This window comes from Scardinius erythrophthalmus, assembly GCF_964197995.2.
Source record: "Scardinius erythrophthalmus genome assembly, chromosome: 4".
NCBI lineage: Eukaryota > Metazoa > Chordata > Actinopteri > Cypriniformes > Leuciscidae > Scardinius > Scardinius erythrophthalmus.
In genome coordinates, this window is record NC_138224.1 from 13,074,376 (window position 1) to 13,090,508 (window position 16,133).

At 37.9% G+C, this 16,133-nt stretch overlaps 1 protein-coding gene across 3 annotated transcripts in view; it reads right to left on the reverse strand.

Moving 5' to 3' along the window:
- Positions 1-16,133, reverse strand: part of sox5 (SRY-box transcription factor 5) — a 207,527-nt gene that overhangs the window by 117,940 nt on the left and 73,454 nt on the right. For 2 of the 3 annotated variants that reach the window (XM_081363072.1, XM_081363073.1), the window contains one exon: positions 651-710. The gene's annotated coding sequence lies outside the window, so the exon portion shown is untranslated. The remainder of the gene's footprint in view (positions 1-650; positions 711-16,133) is intronic. The other variant, XM_081363074.1, reaches the window with a different exon arrangement.

Consider the following 16,133-nt stretch of genomic DNA (forward strand, 5'->3'; position numbering starts at 1 on the left):
GAAAGCAAATACACGGTATAAATGGCTACTTGTACAGTATATCTTCAAAATGTCTATACATCAAGTCATGTGTGACTTTTTTCTCTCTTTTGTTCCTTCATGTTTGGATTGCAGTATATAAGAAAATAAGAAAAATAACTTATAAAAACTTATAAAACTGTATATATTTATAAAACATTTAAATTAATGTATAAAATCTAACAGATAATTGTATTAAATACAATTTAATACTGATTAAATTGTATATTTAAGGAAAAGTACAATTTTACTAATAAAATAAACTGCAAAAATGTACATTTATTTATTCATTTTCATTTACATGTTTCTGTGTCTGCCATGCACAAGTGGCACAGGGCGACAAGGTGAATACATACATTTTTAAGAATTAGTCAGTGGTAAAACCTACATAGATTATCAACCACCCTTAATAATGGTGGTAACGGCCATTTACTATGTGTCCAAATATATTTGGAACACTGTACACCCTCACATCAGCAGACAATCACAAGACGACACCAGACATTACTGCTTTGCTTTAGTTGTCAAAGAGTAACAGGCTATGAGGATACATAATGTCTGTAACAATGACCAAAAAATTAAAGCACTGGGAACGTTTATAAAAGCCTTTTGCAGATGCACATATTACATACCAGTCAGTTGTGTTGAGGCTTCTTGTGGTGAAAAAGTTTTGTTCTTGTATCTGCTTCTACCTGAACAAAACGAACACAAAAAGAACAAGTTAGAAACTTCACTCAGGCTCTCCAGCCCTCTCGACACTGAAGCATTTCTCTGCTTGAAGAGGTTTGTTTGATGGTGGAACAAAAGTATTAAACTGTTCTGCCAAGCTGAGTGTTGCATTGAAACTATAATTTTGCTTTGTTTTAAGTTCTCCCCCAACGGGAGAACTTCTGGACCTCAAAGATGGACATTGTGTAGATTTTTCTATCCATAAACAACTTGAAACACTCTTAATCCACTTCACAGAACTTATCATTGCATCTGTAAATTGTACAGTACTTAAAATGTCACGTCTAGAGTTTATGAGTGTAAGCATGCAGAATAGAGAGGATTCTCTCAGCTTTATCAGAACTCTTGGCAAGCTCTGATTCTCCTCAACAAACCCGGTGCTAAGTCTTATATCATCCTTCTTAGAACTGAATTGGTAAACCATGTCATTTGTGAGTAGTTTTGGAAGATTTAGACCACTGTCCCCTTGCTAACAGATCAAACCAGATGAGATTTAGGAGACACAGTTGTATATGTCTTCACTGGAACATTGCAGGGACGTGCTGGAGAGACATGGTTGTATAGTCTAAGAGAACATTGGGATCTTTCATTACATGAGCTGAGCCTCATTGTAAGTTTCTAATCTTGCACGCTCCCGTATATAATCCGCAGAGAAAACTTGGATGTCATCATCCAAGTTTAGCGTGCAGCGTGAAGTCCTCAGTGAGGTGGAAATGGTACATGATTGAACGGCTAAACCTCAGATGAACATACATGGAACTCTTTTAGGTCAATCACGTAACCAAGATTCTTGCGAATTGGGGCCAGTGGTTCTCCGATCGCTAAGATGCGTCGGACCACCCTGATGCTATACCCAAGGTGGTAGGGTTTATACTCAGAGGATTGTGGAGATGTCTGTACAACACATATAGATGAATTTGGGCCCACAATAGAACAATAGACAGCAGGATTGGAGATAATTCTCAACACTGTAACCATGTGTGGTTGTATCTATATGAAGGGTGTGACTATACTATAAAATAATAATAATATAATATATATAATATAATAATAATATAAAATTTAATAATAATATAATAATAAATATAGTCATTATAAATGTTCATATATATATATATATATATATATATTTATATAAATATATATAGTAGGCAAAAGGAAATTATGTGTAGGCCTGCATGTATAATATGACTAATTACATCCTATATTATAAGTATTATCATTACAGAAGATTTTTAAGATAAGAAACTAATTTAGAGAAGTGTGTCCAAACTTTTGGCTGGTAGTGTAAATACGTGGATGAGTACATAAGACACAAGCACGTATTATAAAACTATGTCGTCTGCGCTTGGAGCTACTGTAGGTAGGAGTGTGTGCATGTTTGCTGATCTCTGTGTATGTGTATATCTATCAAACGTATGAGTGTCAGTGCAGGGCCCCTGCTTACAGCGCGGTCTTATTTACTCCTGTCAGCCATAAAGCCAGCCTGAGTGCCACGCTGATTGAAATCCCCTTTTGTGTGCTAGTCTTCAGTGATGTGGCTTTTCTCTCGGCCTCATCTCATGATGGAAGCCTGTACTGTTAATCTGAGAGTGTCCACTGAAAGGACGAAATGAGTTCCTGGGCTGAATGCACTCTTTAACTCATCTGTCTTGGTCTATTCAGACGTGGGGCGTGAGAGCTGGCGGCTAACACCTCCACAACAATAGACGGCAAAGCAATGCAAACCTTCCTTACACAAACTACTCTGTCTCTAGGAGACTCGTTTTTCCCACATTATCTTACTCACAAAATAGTGGTAAGTAACAATTTAAGACGAAATATTGTTAAACCATTAATTAGAGCATTTTTCTGTATTACAGGGGGGAAATAATAAGGTACAGGTACAAAAATAAGGTAACCCTAAAGGAAAACTGTTTGCACTTATATATATATATATTTATACTTATATATATATTTATTTTTTAAGTGTATAGGCTACTTGATGTAAAGGTTTTGGTCAAGCATCAACAGTATATGAGCCTCAAATGGCTTTTAATAATATTGATAACTTTACATTTTCAAGAAGATTTTTGGTGAAACTGATCATTTTACTTCAGTATTAAAATGCTTCTCTGAATTAAAAAAAATATATACATAAACAGCAGTAAAAATGGTTACGGTCAATATTCAAAAGTAAGCTGCCTTGTCGAAATCATGGACTAGCTAAAATAAATATATAAACAGCAGTAAAAATGGTTAAGGTCAATTTTCAAAAGGAAGCTGCCTTGTCGAAGTCATGGACTAGCATTTAGCACATGTGCTTTAACATGTAGCGCTTTAGTGCTCATCATTTTCTGTAACTGCTACTGTTACATTTCTGTAGCATGTGTGTTAACTGCTAAGCTTTATCATCATCAGCTTACATCCTACATTTCATGTATGACGATTTAGGTATGATACAATACAAAATTCAGATTAGCGAACATCCAGTACAAATGATTAGCAAAATTAGCTCAAATTCTGACTGGAAACCTGGTCAAGTTCAGACGCCATGTGTATCGATGGACTCCATTAGAGACAGAAGAAGAATAAGATCTCATTGTTGTTGGGGTGGAATTCCCCTCTGAGGAGAGATAAGTCGGGTCCTTTGTTCTCTGGCCTGTGTGACAGAAAGCTTACATAATGCAGTCATAGAAAATGGGTACTATGTCAGGCTGCAAAGCAAAGTAGGCCTGTGGTCTGTTTATTTGTTGAAATGGAAGGATGGAAAGATGAAGGAATGGAGTTGAAGACAGAGAGAGATCATACGACTGTTGTCTTACATAAGGTCCAGAATGGTTGTGTGAAACGGAGCATGATGTCTCTCTTCCATGCAGATAAAGAGATCAGGAAACATGACAGGAGAGGGTTGTACTAAGCGGCACTAAACAGTTTTGCTATTTGGACAAAGTCATCCATTAAAGATGCTAATTACTTGAAGGACTGTTTGCTGGACTAAATAAGGGGGTTTCCTTGTTCACACAGCTATTTTAATCGCTGGAGGTCAAAGGTTGCTGTACTGTGGTTGTTAGACGGGCTGTGTAAATGGCTTTAGAGTTTGAAACTCGGATCACAAATTACAAATATTAGCCATAAAATTAAGATGTTGTTCTATTTTGACAATTAATCAGTTTTCGCAAAAGGTCCATTATCAGGCTAAACTAAAACTGGACCACTAGATCAGTTCTCAAACTCTTTGACTTCACTGTCTTCAAAAAGTTTGACCTCAAAATAATTTACAGCCCTATGCCTTTTCCAGTTTACTGGAAAATAAGGAATTAAAATATCTTTATTTTTAACTGTTTTAACTCTTGAGGCCCCTTTGAGAGTTTCCTATGGCCCCCTAGTGGGCCCCAGCCCCTTGGTTGAGAACCACTGCTCTACACTATCATATCAAACTTTTATAACTAAGGTCTTAAAACCTTTTTTTTTTTTTGGTCTTTGTCTTATACCCAATAATAAATTTAGAATGTTGGTTCAGTGTTATTGCAGACAATATTTGAAACTCTACACGATGAAAAAAAAGTTCATCTGCTGAAACTACAGCAGTATACACAAGATCAGTGTTTTCATACAATTAAGTTGTTTCCTGCTATGCAGGTCACATGCAGGAAATGAATGGGGAGGGAATCAAAGAGACATGGAGGAGGAAAATGAGAGATCTCCCTTCTGACTCGGTGTGACTGTGAGGTTAGACTCTGGAGTGAGCAACACAAAGAGATTAACTTATTTACATCTGTTACCTACTCTAATGGCTTTTTGTACTACTAATTTCAGCCATCTGCGTTCTCTCTGAAGACTTTGTCACACAAAACTAATAAAAGTCATCTGGCGCACAAAATTAGAGAACACAGAACTATACAGAGAGGAAGATAGACTCAAAGACACTAGAGTACACATACACAAACACACAAACACACACACACACACACCGTGCAGCTGGACATATGACTGGGCATGCATTCCCTGTTGAATCACATGCTTATTGACTGACCGACAAACACGCATAATGCAGATTTTCAAAGTTAGTTTATAGACTGTGATGGACATTGGAAAAGATGAATTGCAGTACAGGGGAAGATTTAGTCTTTTGAAGCCTTTAAATCAGAAATTACAATTTACATTTTAGTTAAAATAACTAATCATGATATATACTGTATGTATGTATGTATGTATGTATGTATGTATGTATGTATGTATGTATGTATGTATGTATGTATGTATGTATGTATGTATGTATGTATGTATGTATGTATGTATGTATGTATGTATGTATATATATATATATATATATATATATATATATATATATATATATATATATATATATCAGTGGCGGCTGCTGGCCTTTCAAAGAGGGGAAGCTCATTTTCGGCCTACATCATAAAAAAATTCCATTTATTTATATGTAAATTCTACATTCCTTTTCAAGAAAATGCTCTGTGACCCTGTCCTATCAACTAGGCGTCTTTTCCAGTGACTTGACTAGTGTCCTCTCAATGGCCAACAGAGTTAGGTATAATTGTATAAATGTCATAATATAATAAAGGTATAAATAATAATATAATAAAGTATAATACTACTAATAATAATATTTTGTTTAATTATTTTAATAATTATTTTTTAATTATTACTAATAATAATATACAAATATAATAAGTAATAATATAATAAAGGTATAACCTGTATAAATGTGTGAAATGTATTATGAAAATTGGCTAGCAATTTCGACAAGCAAATACCAAGAAATAGGTTGCAGCAGTTTGTCTTTCGACTACACTTGCAAAATCCGCAATGGGACTGGGCTCGAATAGCTTCAGCGTCAGCGACTTTTTATTGTATGAAATCGCTGTCAATCAAAAGGAGACGCAGCCTTTCGACAGACTCTTCAATCATCTCGCAGAGGCCCAGAGTCCAGGCCAGCCCACTCCTTATTCACCCCAGAGATGCTGAGCGGTCGTGGGCGGGACATAATCGCAGCATTTATCCAATAACCATCTAGTTTCGAAGCACTTAAAAAAACTGTTCAAAGCAGCCCCATTGAAGTCAATGGACGCTGGGCTTCAACAGGGAAATGCACTGTGACTCTACGGGAATGTATGAGAAGGAAATCGAGTCAGCCAACCTGCTATATGTAACTGATTCTGAACGAACTCATCTTTGAGATTAACGTTTTCTAATGCATTTTTAGTCAATAAAACGTTAACACAATAGTACATATTTGACCATTAATTTTTTGGCATTATGGGGAAGCCAAGCTTCCCTTGCAGTCTTAAAGAAATCCCCACAGTGGGGAGAACAAGTATTTGATACACTGCCGATTTTGCAGGTTTTCCTACTTACAAAGCATGTAGAGGTCTGTAATTTTTAACATAGGTACACTTCAACTGTGAGAGACGGAATCTAAAACAAAAATCCAGAAAATCACATTGTATGATTTTTAAATAATTAATCTGCATTTTATTGCATGACACAAGTATTTGATCACGTCCCCTTTGCAGAAAAGCATCCCCAAAGAATGATGTTTCCACCTCCATGCTTCACGGTTGGGATGGTGTTCTTGGGGTTGTACTCATCCTTCTTCTTCCTCCAAACACGGCGAGTGGAGTTTAGACCAAAAAGCTCTATTTCTGTCTCATCAGACCACATGACCCTCTCCCATTCCTCCTCTGGATCATCCAGATGGTCATTGGCAAACTTCAGATGGGCCGGACATGCACTGGCTTGCGTGCGCTGCAGGATTTTAACCCATGACGGTGTAGTGTGTTACTAATGGTTTTCTTTGAGACTGTGATCCCAGCTCTCTTCAGGTCATTGTCCAGGTCCTGCCGTGTAGTTCTGGGCTGATCCCTCACCTTCCTCATGATCATTGATGCCCCACAAGGTGAGATCTTGCATGGTGCCCCAGACCAAGGGAGATTGACCGTCATCTTGAACTTCTTCCATTTTCTAATAATTGCGCCAACAGTTGTTGCCTTCTCACCAAGCTGCTTGCCTATTGTCCTGTAGCCCATCCCAGCCTTGTGCAGGTCTACAATTTTATCCCTGATGTCCTTACACAGCTCTCTGGTCTTGGCCATTGTGGAGAGGTTGGAGTCTGTTTGATTGAGTGTGTGGACAGGTGTCTTTTATACAGGCAACGAGTTCAAACAGGTTCAGTTAATACAGGTAATGAGTGGAGAACAGGAGGGCTTCTTAAAAGAAAAACTAAAAGGTCTGTGAGAGCCGGAATTATGCCAACAACCTCCTTCCCTCAGTAAGAGCATTGAAGATGGGTCATGGCTGGGTCTTCCAGCATGACAACGACCTGAAACCCACAGCCAGGGCAACTAAGGAGTGGCTCCGTAAGAAGCATCTCAAGGTCCTGGGGCCTCATGTATCAATCTTGCGTACGCACAAAAACTTTGCGTACGCCAGCTTTCACGCTCACGGTCGGATGTACGAACAGTGGAATTAACGCGAGAATGTGCATTCCTCCACGCCAATTTCATGTCTGGCGTACGTACATTTCTCATTGTTTTTGTCTGTTGACGACTCTTACAGGCAATAAAGTGAAGTTGCAAACATTACACAACGAATTGTTCTACAAGTCTATCGCACCACCAACCATGGGAAGCATTGCTATTAATTTGCAATTTATAAAATAATTGACATATATTGTCACACGAGCCTTATGGGAATATTCTATCAATTATGTAATTAAGTAAGAACATATAAAAGAATATGCAAATTGATACAACCCTTAGACTATAAATAAAATAAAATAAAATAAAATATAAAATAAAATATAATATAATATATATTAATAAAAATATTAAATATTAATTAATATAAAAAAATATAATAATAATAATAATAATAATAATAATAATAAATAATAATAATAATAATAATACCGCATTGATGGCATCAGCCAAACTCTCCCACTCATATTTTTTCCATTTGTTATTAATTCCGGAGGACAAAGTTCCAAATAAAATATTTTTTCTTGTTTCTACCTCCGATAGTAGCACCTCCAATTCACTTTCTGTAAAGTTTCGTTTCTTGCCGCTTGCTTTAGCCATTTTCTTACTGCTTTATTTTCCAAAGTGGACTCATTACTATATTTAAATTGATTTAATTAAGGGAGGAGACTGGGTGGGGCATTGTGCTCGTGCATGTGCGCTCAATTTTATGTTAATTGGGATGTACAAAGAGAATATGCGTGGGATCCTAAGTACGAAGAGATTCATTCATCTGTTTTTTTTTTTGGTGCGTACGCACATTTACAGCTTTGTCCATACGCAATGTTTTAGTATGAATTCAACGCAAGTCTTTGTACATGAGGCCCCTGGAGTGGCCTAGCCAGTCTCCAGACCTGAACCCAATAGAAAAATCTGGAGGGAGCTGAAAGTCCGTATTGCCCAGCGACAGCCCCGAAACCTGAAGGATCTGGAGAAGGTCTGTATGGAGGAGTGGGCCAAAATCCCTGCTGCAGTGTGTGCAAACCTGGTCAAGAACTACAGGAAACGGATGATCTCTGTAATTGCAAACAAAGGTTTCTGTACTAAATATTAAGTTCTGCTTTTCTGATGTATCAAATACTTATGTCATGCAATAAAATGCAAATTAATTACTTAAAAATCATATAATGTGATTTTCTGGATTTTTGTTTTAGATTCCGTCACTCACAGTTGAAGAGTACCTATGATAAAAATTACAGACTTCTACATGCTTTGTAAGTGGGAAAACCTGCAAAATCGGCAGTGTATCAAATACTTGTTCTCCCCACTGTATATACACAATTGTTATGATAACAATACTTATGTTGTATTGCAAAACACTTTTTCTGCAGTTGAGGTGGACAGGTTTGGTGGTATGGTTAGGTTTAGGGCTGGATTAAGGGGTAAGGGAGTGGCCAAAATATATATAACCTAGTACTATCAGAGATGCAAAGTTTTTATGGAGTAAGAAAGAATCTATACATTATGAATGTTGTCTACATAGAACACTAAACTCATTTCTATAAAGCAAGAAAAAAAATAAAACATTTCCATGGATGTATAAATTTAAACACTGAGCAGGAAAAGTTGTACTCAAAAAGTCAGAAAACACTACGGTCACACACATAGAAAAAAAAAAAAGAAATGGAGAGAGTGAACTCACAGGAGTTTGTGTTGACTGGCAACAGGTGAGTGTGTGAACATCGGCAAGGGTTCAGGTTGAATAGGACGGTGTTAGTCAGGACAGAGGGGGAGAGCTGTAATTTGGGCAGCAGAACAGCTGTGAGGTGGGGAGAAGGGGGTGTCGGAAAGCACGTCCAGCCAACCAATGATCTTGCTTTATTAAATTAATAAAGCTCATCTCAGCACGCCTGAACACACCAGCAGAATGACACCAAATCTCACTGTTTTAATCACATTACATACGGGCCAGCTCATTAGCCGCACAGTCTACTGGGTTCATATGCAGTGCACACGGTTACAAACACTCACACACATCACCAAGTGCTAATGGCTACTGTTTGCATGTTACTCCTGCCCTCTACACAGATGTGCTTTTACTGAGATGCTATCATTTTTTAATAATTGATCATGTTTTGTGACTTTGAGTGATTTTTCAGGCTCATCCTTCTGTCCCGGGCACACTGGAAAAAGGCATGAACACACTCTGTATGCGTAAGGTAAGGGTCACACCTGCGTTCAGAAGTCAGCGCTGCCCAGGAGATAAATGACATTCGCTGAGTTTTCCTGGACGGACTTCCTGTAAAATGAGCCTCATCTCCTCTCATTCCTGTACAAAGAGGTCTATTTGAATAAATGTTACACAACCAATCTACCCTGCGGGGTTCAAGCAATGGTGTTTGTCCATCAGTGCGGTTTTGTGCGGTGCCTATGAATAAATATTTCCCTTTTCAAAGTCATTTTCTCAGAATGGGAGTGAAAATGTACCTAGACAATACAATCCAACATGCCAACAGTTTTACATATGATAAATAAATAAAAATGCTGAAATGGGTAAAGATGACCTAACACTGGGACAAACCATCTTCTGTTTGAAGCTTCTGTCTTATCACAACAAAATGGTGTGAAACAGATTTGATGACTTTTATTGTATGGACAAAAACATTTTTTCAAATATTATTTCTCAAAATATTCAAAATATTTGTCAAAATATCTTCTTTTTACGGAGCCCCTAAAGCAGGGTTTCTCAAACTCAGTCCTGGAGGGCCACTGTCCTGCACAGTTTAGCTCCAACCCTGATCAAACACACCTGAGCAAGCTAATCAAATGTCTTCAGGATCACTAGAAACTCACAGCTAGGTGTGTTACGCCATACCTTATCTCTGACTTATCTCTCACTTGGGATTTTACCAAAATAGAAGTCTTAAATTTGACAAACAAATTAATGCCATACTGTAGTTAGCGCTAGCCTTTACCATCCTTGCCGGTTGGCCAAAATCAAACCCTTTTTAAGCAGAAATAGTTTTGAAACTGGTATCCACACTTTTATTTCAACACAACTCAATTACTGTAATTCATTGCAAGTCGGTTTACCTCTCTCCTCCATCTATCGTCTCCAAATGGTCCAAAATGCGGCTCCCCCTGAGCAGAAATGAGATCATATCACACCAATTCTACGCTCTTTGCAAAATTGTATTATTTGTTTATAAAGCTCCTAAATACCTTTCCGACTTAATTGTCACTCACAACCCAACCAGATTAGACTGGGTAAACCTATCCTGATATGCCGGTGATTTGATTTCACCCTGCAGCTCAGGCTGAAAACCTGTACATTTATCTATCCTGCTTCCTTTACAAATTTGCAGGAACCAATCACAAACTGGCTTATCCACCTGGCGCGCTATTGGCGGGTTTAATCCAATCCAATTTTAGAGCCGTTGTGGCTCTGCCCAATTCCTTTTAACCTCTCGACGATGCTCAATGGCTTCTTTTTGGCAAACAAATCGCTCAAGTGGGTGTAAATACCACTAACTTTCATGTTTGTTTTGCACAACCTGCAAAAATCGCTCGATTCCATTGCTGCTTCTGTAAACCGGCGATAAACACGTTTGGATACACATTTCCTGTCTGAAGTTTTCATGTCGTTCTGCAAAGTATGTTACCCGGATCGTTTTGCGTACAGAGTCATTTGAACTATGCCCGTTGATCAAGCCTCTTGTGCAGTAGAAAATACATAGCAGACTTCCCAGACCAATGTTCAATCTTAAAAGATTGAGCTTGGTCTGGTGATAGCCAGACTACAACCAGATCACTTAGATCACAAAATCATCATCATCATCATCATCATCATCATCTCCTGTCTGTCCCACGATCTCACCTACAACGCAGGGGTGATCAAGCCTTGGCTGGCCCTAAGCTGTGGAACAACCTACCACTACCTGTTAAAGGAGAACTCCGGTCAATTTTAACATTGAGCTCATTTTTTTGTACATTTGGAGTGCTGTCAATACAGAGAACAACGACAAAAATCGGTGTTGCCTACACCGAGTTATTCTATTTTTAAAATGTGCACCCTGTTGACTTCAATAGGGCAAGTACTAAACCTGCTTTTAGCCTCTTAACATCCTTGATGTGTCATTACAAGTGCACAAAAAATGTGAGTGATTCCTTCTGAGTGAACACGAGTGGATCTGACTGCAGTAGATGTGAAAGAAATGTATAAAAATGATGTTATTTAAGCCAGCGCAAATACCTTTGTTTACATCCTGTTTTTCGGTTGAAGTCCAAAGTAGTCGATTGCCGAGTTCACGCGCGTGATCATAGGTACTAAACCTATGCGCGTGAACTCGGCACTCCAAATGTACAAAAAAATGAGCTCAATGTTAAAATTGACCGGAGTTCTCCTTTAAAACGTTAGCTGAATTCAAATCCATCTTTTGTAACTTTTATGTGTTTCTTGCTCTTATTTTACTACTTCTTGAAATTGAATTTATGAAACATTGAACTTAGGCAGCTCAGTGTCTCATATGCTATTGCGCCATCAACCTATTTCATTGCACTCTTTCTAGGGTCTTTAGACTAGAGGTACTGCCCTAACGAAATCAAAATTTGCATATTTTACTGTACCACTAATTTTGAATTGGCTGATCAATTGAAGCGGCAGCGTGAAAAGCATGTGAACGTATCAACTATTCTGCTTTACTACTAGTTATAGCACAAAATAAACTTGAATGAACATCAGAATGAATGTTGAAAGATACAGAACAACTTACTGAATCGTGAAAGTTGTGTCAATTTTTGATGTTTGATGAACAGCAAGAACAATCACAGCCAAACAGAATCCACCTGACTTTGATGACAGAACTGCAGCATCCTCTTATAATGAACACAACATAATCGTCCATTGGTGTGGACGATAATAATTATCATTAGTTACGTTTACAGATATCGTTCTTGGTGTGCACAGGCCATTACTTAGTTCATTTCAGGATTCACTGTAATTCATTTTCCAGTCATCGCTTCACACTGAGATCTAAAAGCTGAGATGTTTATGCTGTTTAGTGGCCTCAGATCAAAAGCATAGTGAGTTCATGTGTTAGTAATGAGGAGAATAACACCCTGCTTTTGTCCACTCTTCACAAAGAACACAATAATGACACTGAAATAAACTGTGTCAGTGAACCGAAATGTAGCCGACATAAATAGCCGATGTGAGAAAGAAAGCAAAGGAAGTTCGAAACAGAGAGACAGGACGGCAGCACCATGATAGGGATCCATTAAGATCAGACCATCAGAACGCACACAAGGGTCACAGACTTTTGCTATATCATTAACCAAACAACTAAAATTACCCATTCACTGTGTGCATACTGAAAACCCACACAGACACACACACACACACACACGGGCCCTGAACTGTCACTGTGTCGTTTACAGAAACACCATAATTAAACATCTCAAAAACAAAGCACATACACTGTAATTACTCCCTCAACTGCTACACACCAAACCACAGGAGTCAGAAACATGCTTTTGTGGAGCACAATAAATGTTTGAGTGTATGTTGTCATTAATACACTAATGCATGTTTTTAACTCATGTATCTCTCTAAACATACATTTATATACCCAACAGCTAATCAAAAATGATCTTTGATTTGCTGAAGTGCAAAGCGGGAATCGTTAGCAAGTTACATTCAGCAGTTAACCCCTGCATTGCTGTGCAAGATCCCATCCCTCCAGAGACATATCCTTCTGGACAACAAAGTGATCTCACAAGCTTAGGCCCTGTTTAAACCCGGTATTAAGAATTGTCAAGTGGACAATGTGATCTGATCAGAAGCATCTCAAAAGTGTAAACAGAGCCAAAGACAAATTTTTGTGGGTACTGAAAAAAGATTAGAAAGTATACAAAAATCATTATAGTGTCCAATTATAAAGATAACTATACACACTGATGTTACGTCATCTGCTGCTTTAAATGCCTAATGTGGTTTCCCTATTCTCATAGAATTACAACGATTATTAAGGGGGTCATATAATGTTATTTTCAAAACGTATTATTTTGTTTATTGGGTGTAGTATAACATGCTTTAAATGTTCAAATTCATGATTTTACAGTGAAAAGCACCAATTTCTATAAAGCCCCTCCTTCTGAAAAACTCAGAGTGCTCTGATTGGCCAGCTGACCCAATGCATTGTGATTGGCAAAACACCTCAAACTTGTGCCGGAAATGTAAAGCCCCTTACCAAAAAATTTCTGCGGGTTGATTTCCACTCCCATTTCAGAGATGGAGAAAATCTCATTGGGCTATTTTGGGACTACTTTTGACTGGCCATTGATTTACTCTCTCTTCATACATAGTTATCCTTGATGCGAATGGGCCTTAACATCTGAAAATGTGTTTTTCAATTTTTTTTTTTAATTATACATCACATTATACTACAGAAACTAATAATGACTAAAAATCAACCAATCCCTTTTTCTTTGTGTCATTACAAAACCTCAAAAAATCTGCTTGGGGAAATTCCCCCCTCAATTGAAATCCCAGCTTGTGCGAATTCCTGTTGAAATTACTCTATTTCATTTGTCTACTTGAGATAGTCGAGAAACTGCCATTGAGATGAATGGGAATGTTAACAGATAGCTTTATAGACTAGCACCTCTTCTTCGTCTTCCAGTAAATAATTTTTTTTAAAATCACATAATTAACATTCAAATCAATCTGATACATTTTATAATAAGTCTCCCCCAACTCTTTGCATTGCTTCTACACCCCTGCAAAAGTCAATGTTGTAGGGCGCTACGTTTGTGTGTTTGTGTGATAGCATGTGAGATTTATCTATTGATTACGGCAGACAGTGAATCCCCACTGGCTGTTAAGTGCGTGCGGATTTCTATGTGTGTTATGTTGCTTGTTTTTGGGGCCCCCTTCTGTCTCCTCTCGTGAGGGAAAATCTCTGAATATGACAGGACATGAGGAGACCCGACCATGGCAAAGGACACGCATGTAAATAACAAACAAACGTGCGTGCACACACATACAACATCTGCGTCTGTTGGCATCCGGGTCTGTCCTGTGTCCGTCAGAGTGTGTGTGATTCTCAGAGACACATTTGTGTCAGCATGATCACAGAGTCTGCTTTTGTGTCTGTGGTCTCTCAGGAACACACACTGAGCTAACATTATTCTCTGATTTCTGTAGCTTCTGAGGCTTTACACACTTAAATCAACATGAAACGGCATTCACAACTCATTTTACTTGTGTAACTCGAGGTAAAACAGGGGTGTTTATTCAGAAAAAGAAGGTGGGACTTCATTTTATCTATCTGGAATTATATTTAAATTAGTCCAGACTAGACAGAGGTTTCTAAGTGGCAGAAAAACAACTCAAAGAATCAGCAGTGCTTCGGTGAAATACTGTCGTGTCTCATTAATGATGGCTCGTATGAAGGACAACTCCTTTCTGCCTTCCATCATTGCTAATGACCTCTTCTGTACCCTTATCACCCTTTATGCAATCTCACTTGCTGTTAATTGAATGACAATTAATGGCCCACTTCCCTTATCAGCTTCATGAGGGGGTTCTCATTAACCATGTTAATGAACTGACCAGTTCCTTATCAGCCACAGTTCAGCTAGCGGCTAACAGCTAATGGCTAATTGTTAACAACTATGCTGGATCTGAGGGCTACATGATAATTTTGCTTGACTAGGAGTTAAACTGGGGTCAATGCTGAGGTCAAAAAAATAAAAAATAAAATAAAAAATACAACAATGTAAATAGAGCCATGGCACAGCAGTACCATGATGGAGTCAGAGTATTGATTCAAGTCCAGTCTACATAATTTCCCCTCTTTTTCGCTTTACTACATTTCTGTCATCTTTTTCTTGATAAGGCCCAGCTAGTCATACTAGCTTAAACTGGTCAACCTGGTTTTAAACGAATATTAACAAACATACAATTTTAAAGGTCCCGTATTATGCCCCTTTTCACAAGATGTAAAATAAGTCTCTGATGTCCCCAGAGTGTGTATGTGAAGTTTCAGCTCAAAATACCCAACAGATAATTTTTTACAGCATGTTTAAATTGTCATTTTTTGGGGCTCAGAAAAACGCGCTGTTTTAGTGTGTGCTCTTTAAATGCAAATGAGCTGCTGCTGGACGACCCAGGGGGCGGAGCTTCATGAGCTCGCGCTCAGTCTCTCAGGACAATTTCATCTCACGGAATGATGATAATATCAGAAACTCTCAGTAACGGTGTTCAGTTCGAGACTTCGAGTCGGACAATAATGTCTACAGAGTCAGAGTGCTGTATAGAGATGGAACAGGTATAGTTTAGTAGTTTAATTACGGTTATTATAACGTATTTGTCATCTGCTTGTTTGTATCCATTATTTATTAATAGCTTATAAGTCTGCTGTTTCGGACCAGGTCCGAATGATGATCAAACATATACTGATGAGTTTAATAAAGTTTATTGTACATCACACAAAAGATGAAGCGTCAGTTTTACTTCAGAAAATCACCGTAAGAGCGGAGTAAACACAGTAAGTTATAAGAAGTGCGCAAGTACATAAACGAATTTCGGTAGAGTTGAGGGAGCATTCCTGTGGGCGGAGGTTAGTCAAAAAACTGTTCTACTGACGTCATTAAAGAAGGAAGTAGAGGGATGTAGTCTAAACGGGCCGTTCGATGTAGTCAACTTCTGTTAAATAAAATATCTCGCTTGGCATTGAACTTTGAGCTTTATAATTTTACAGATATTATTTATACTCTAACAACAACATTACACACTAACTAAAGTTTGAAACATGGGATCACGAAGAACGAGACCTTTAAATTGTTTATATATATATATATATAGTCTACGTAATATATACACAATTTTAAAGATTAATTAATAGCAATCAAAATGTATTA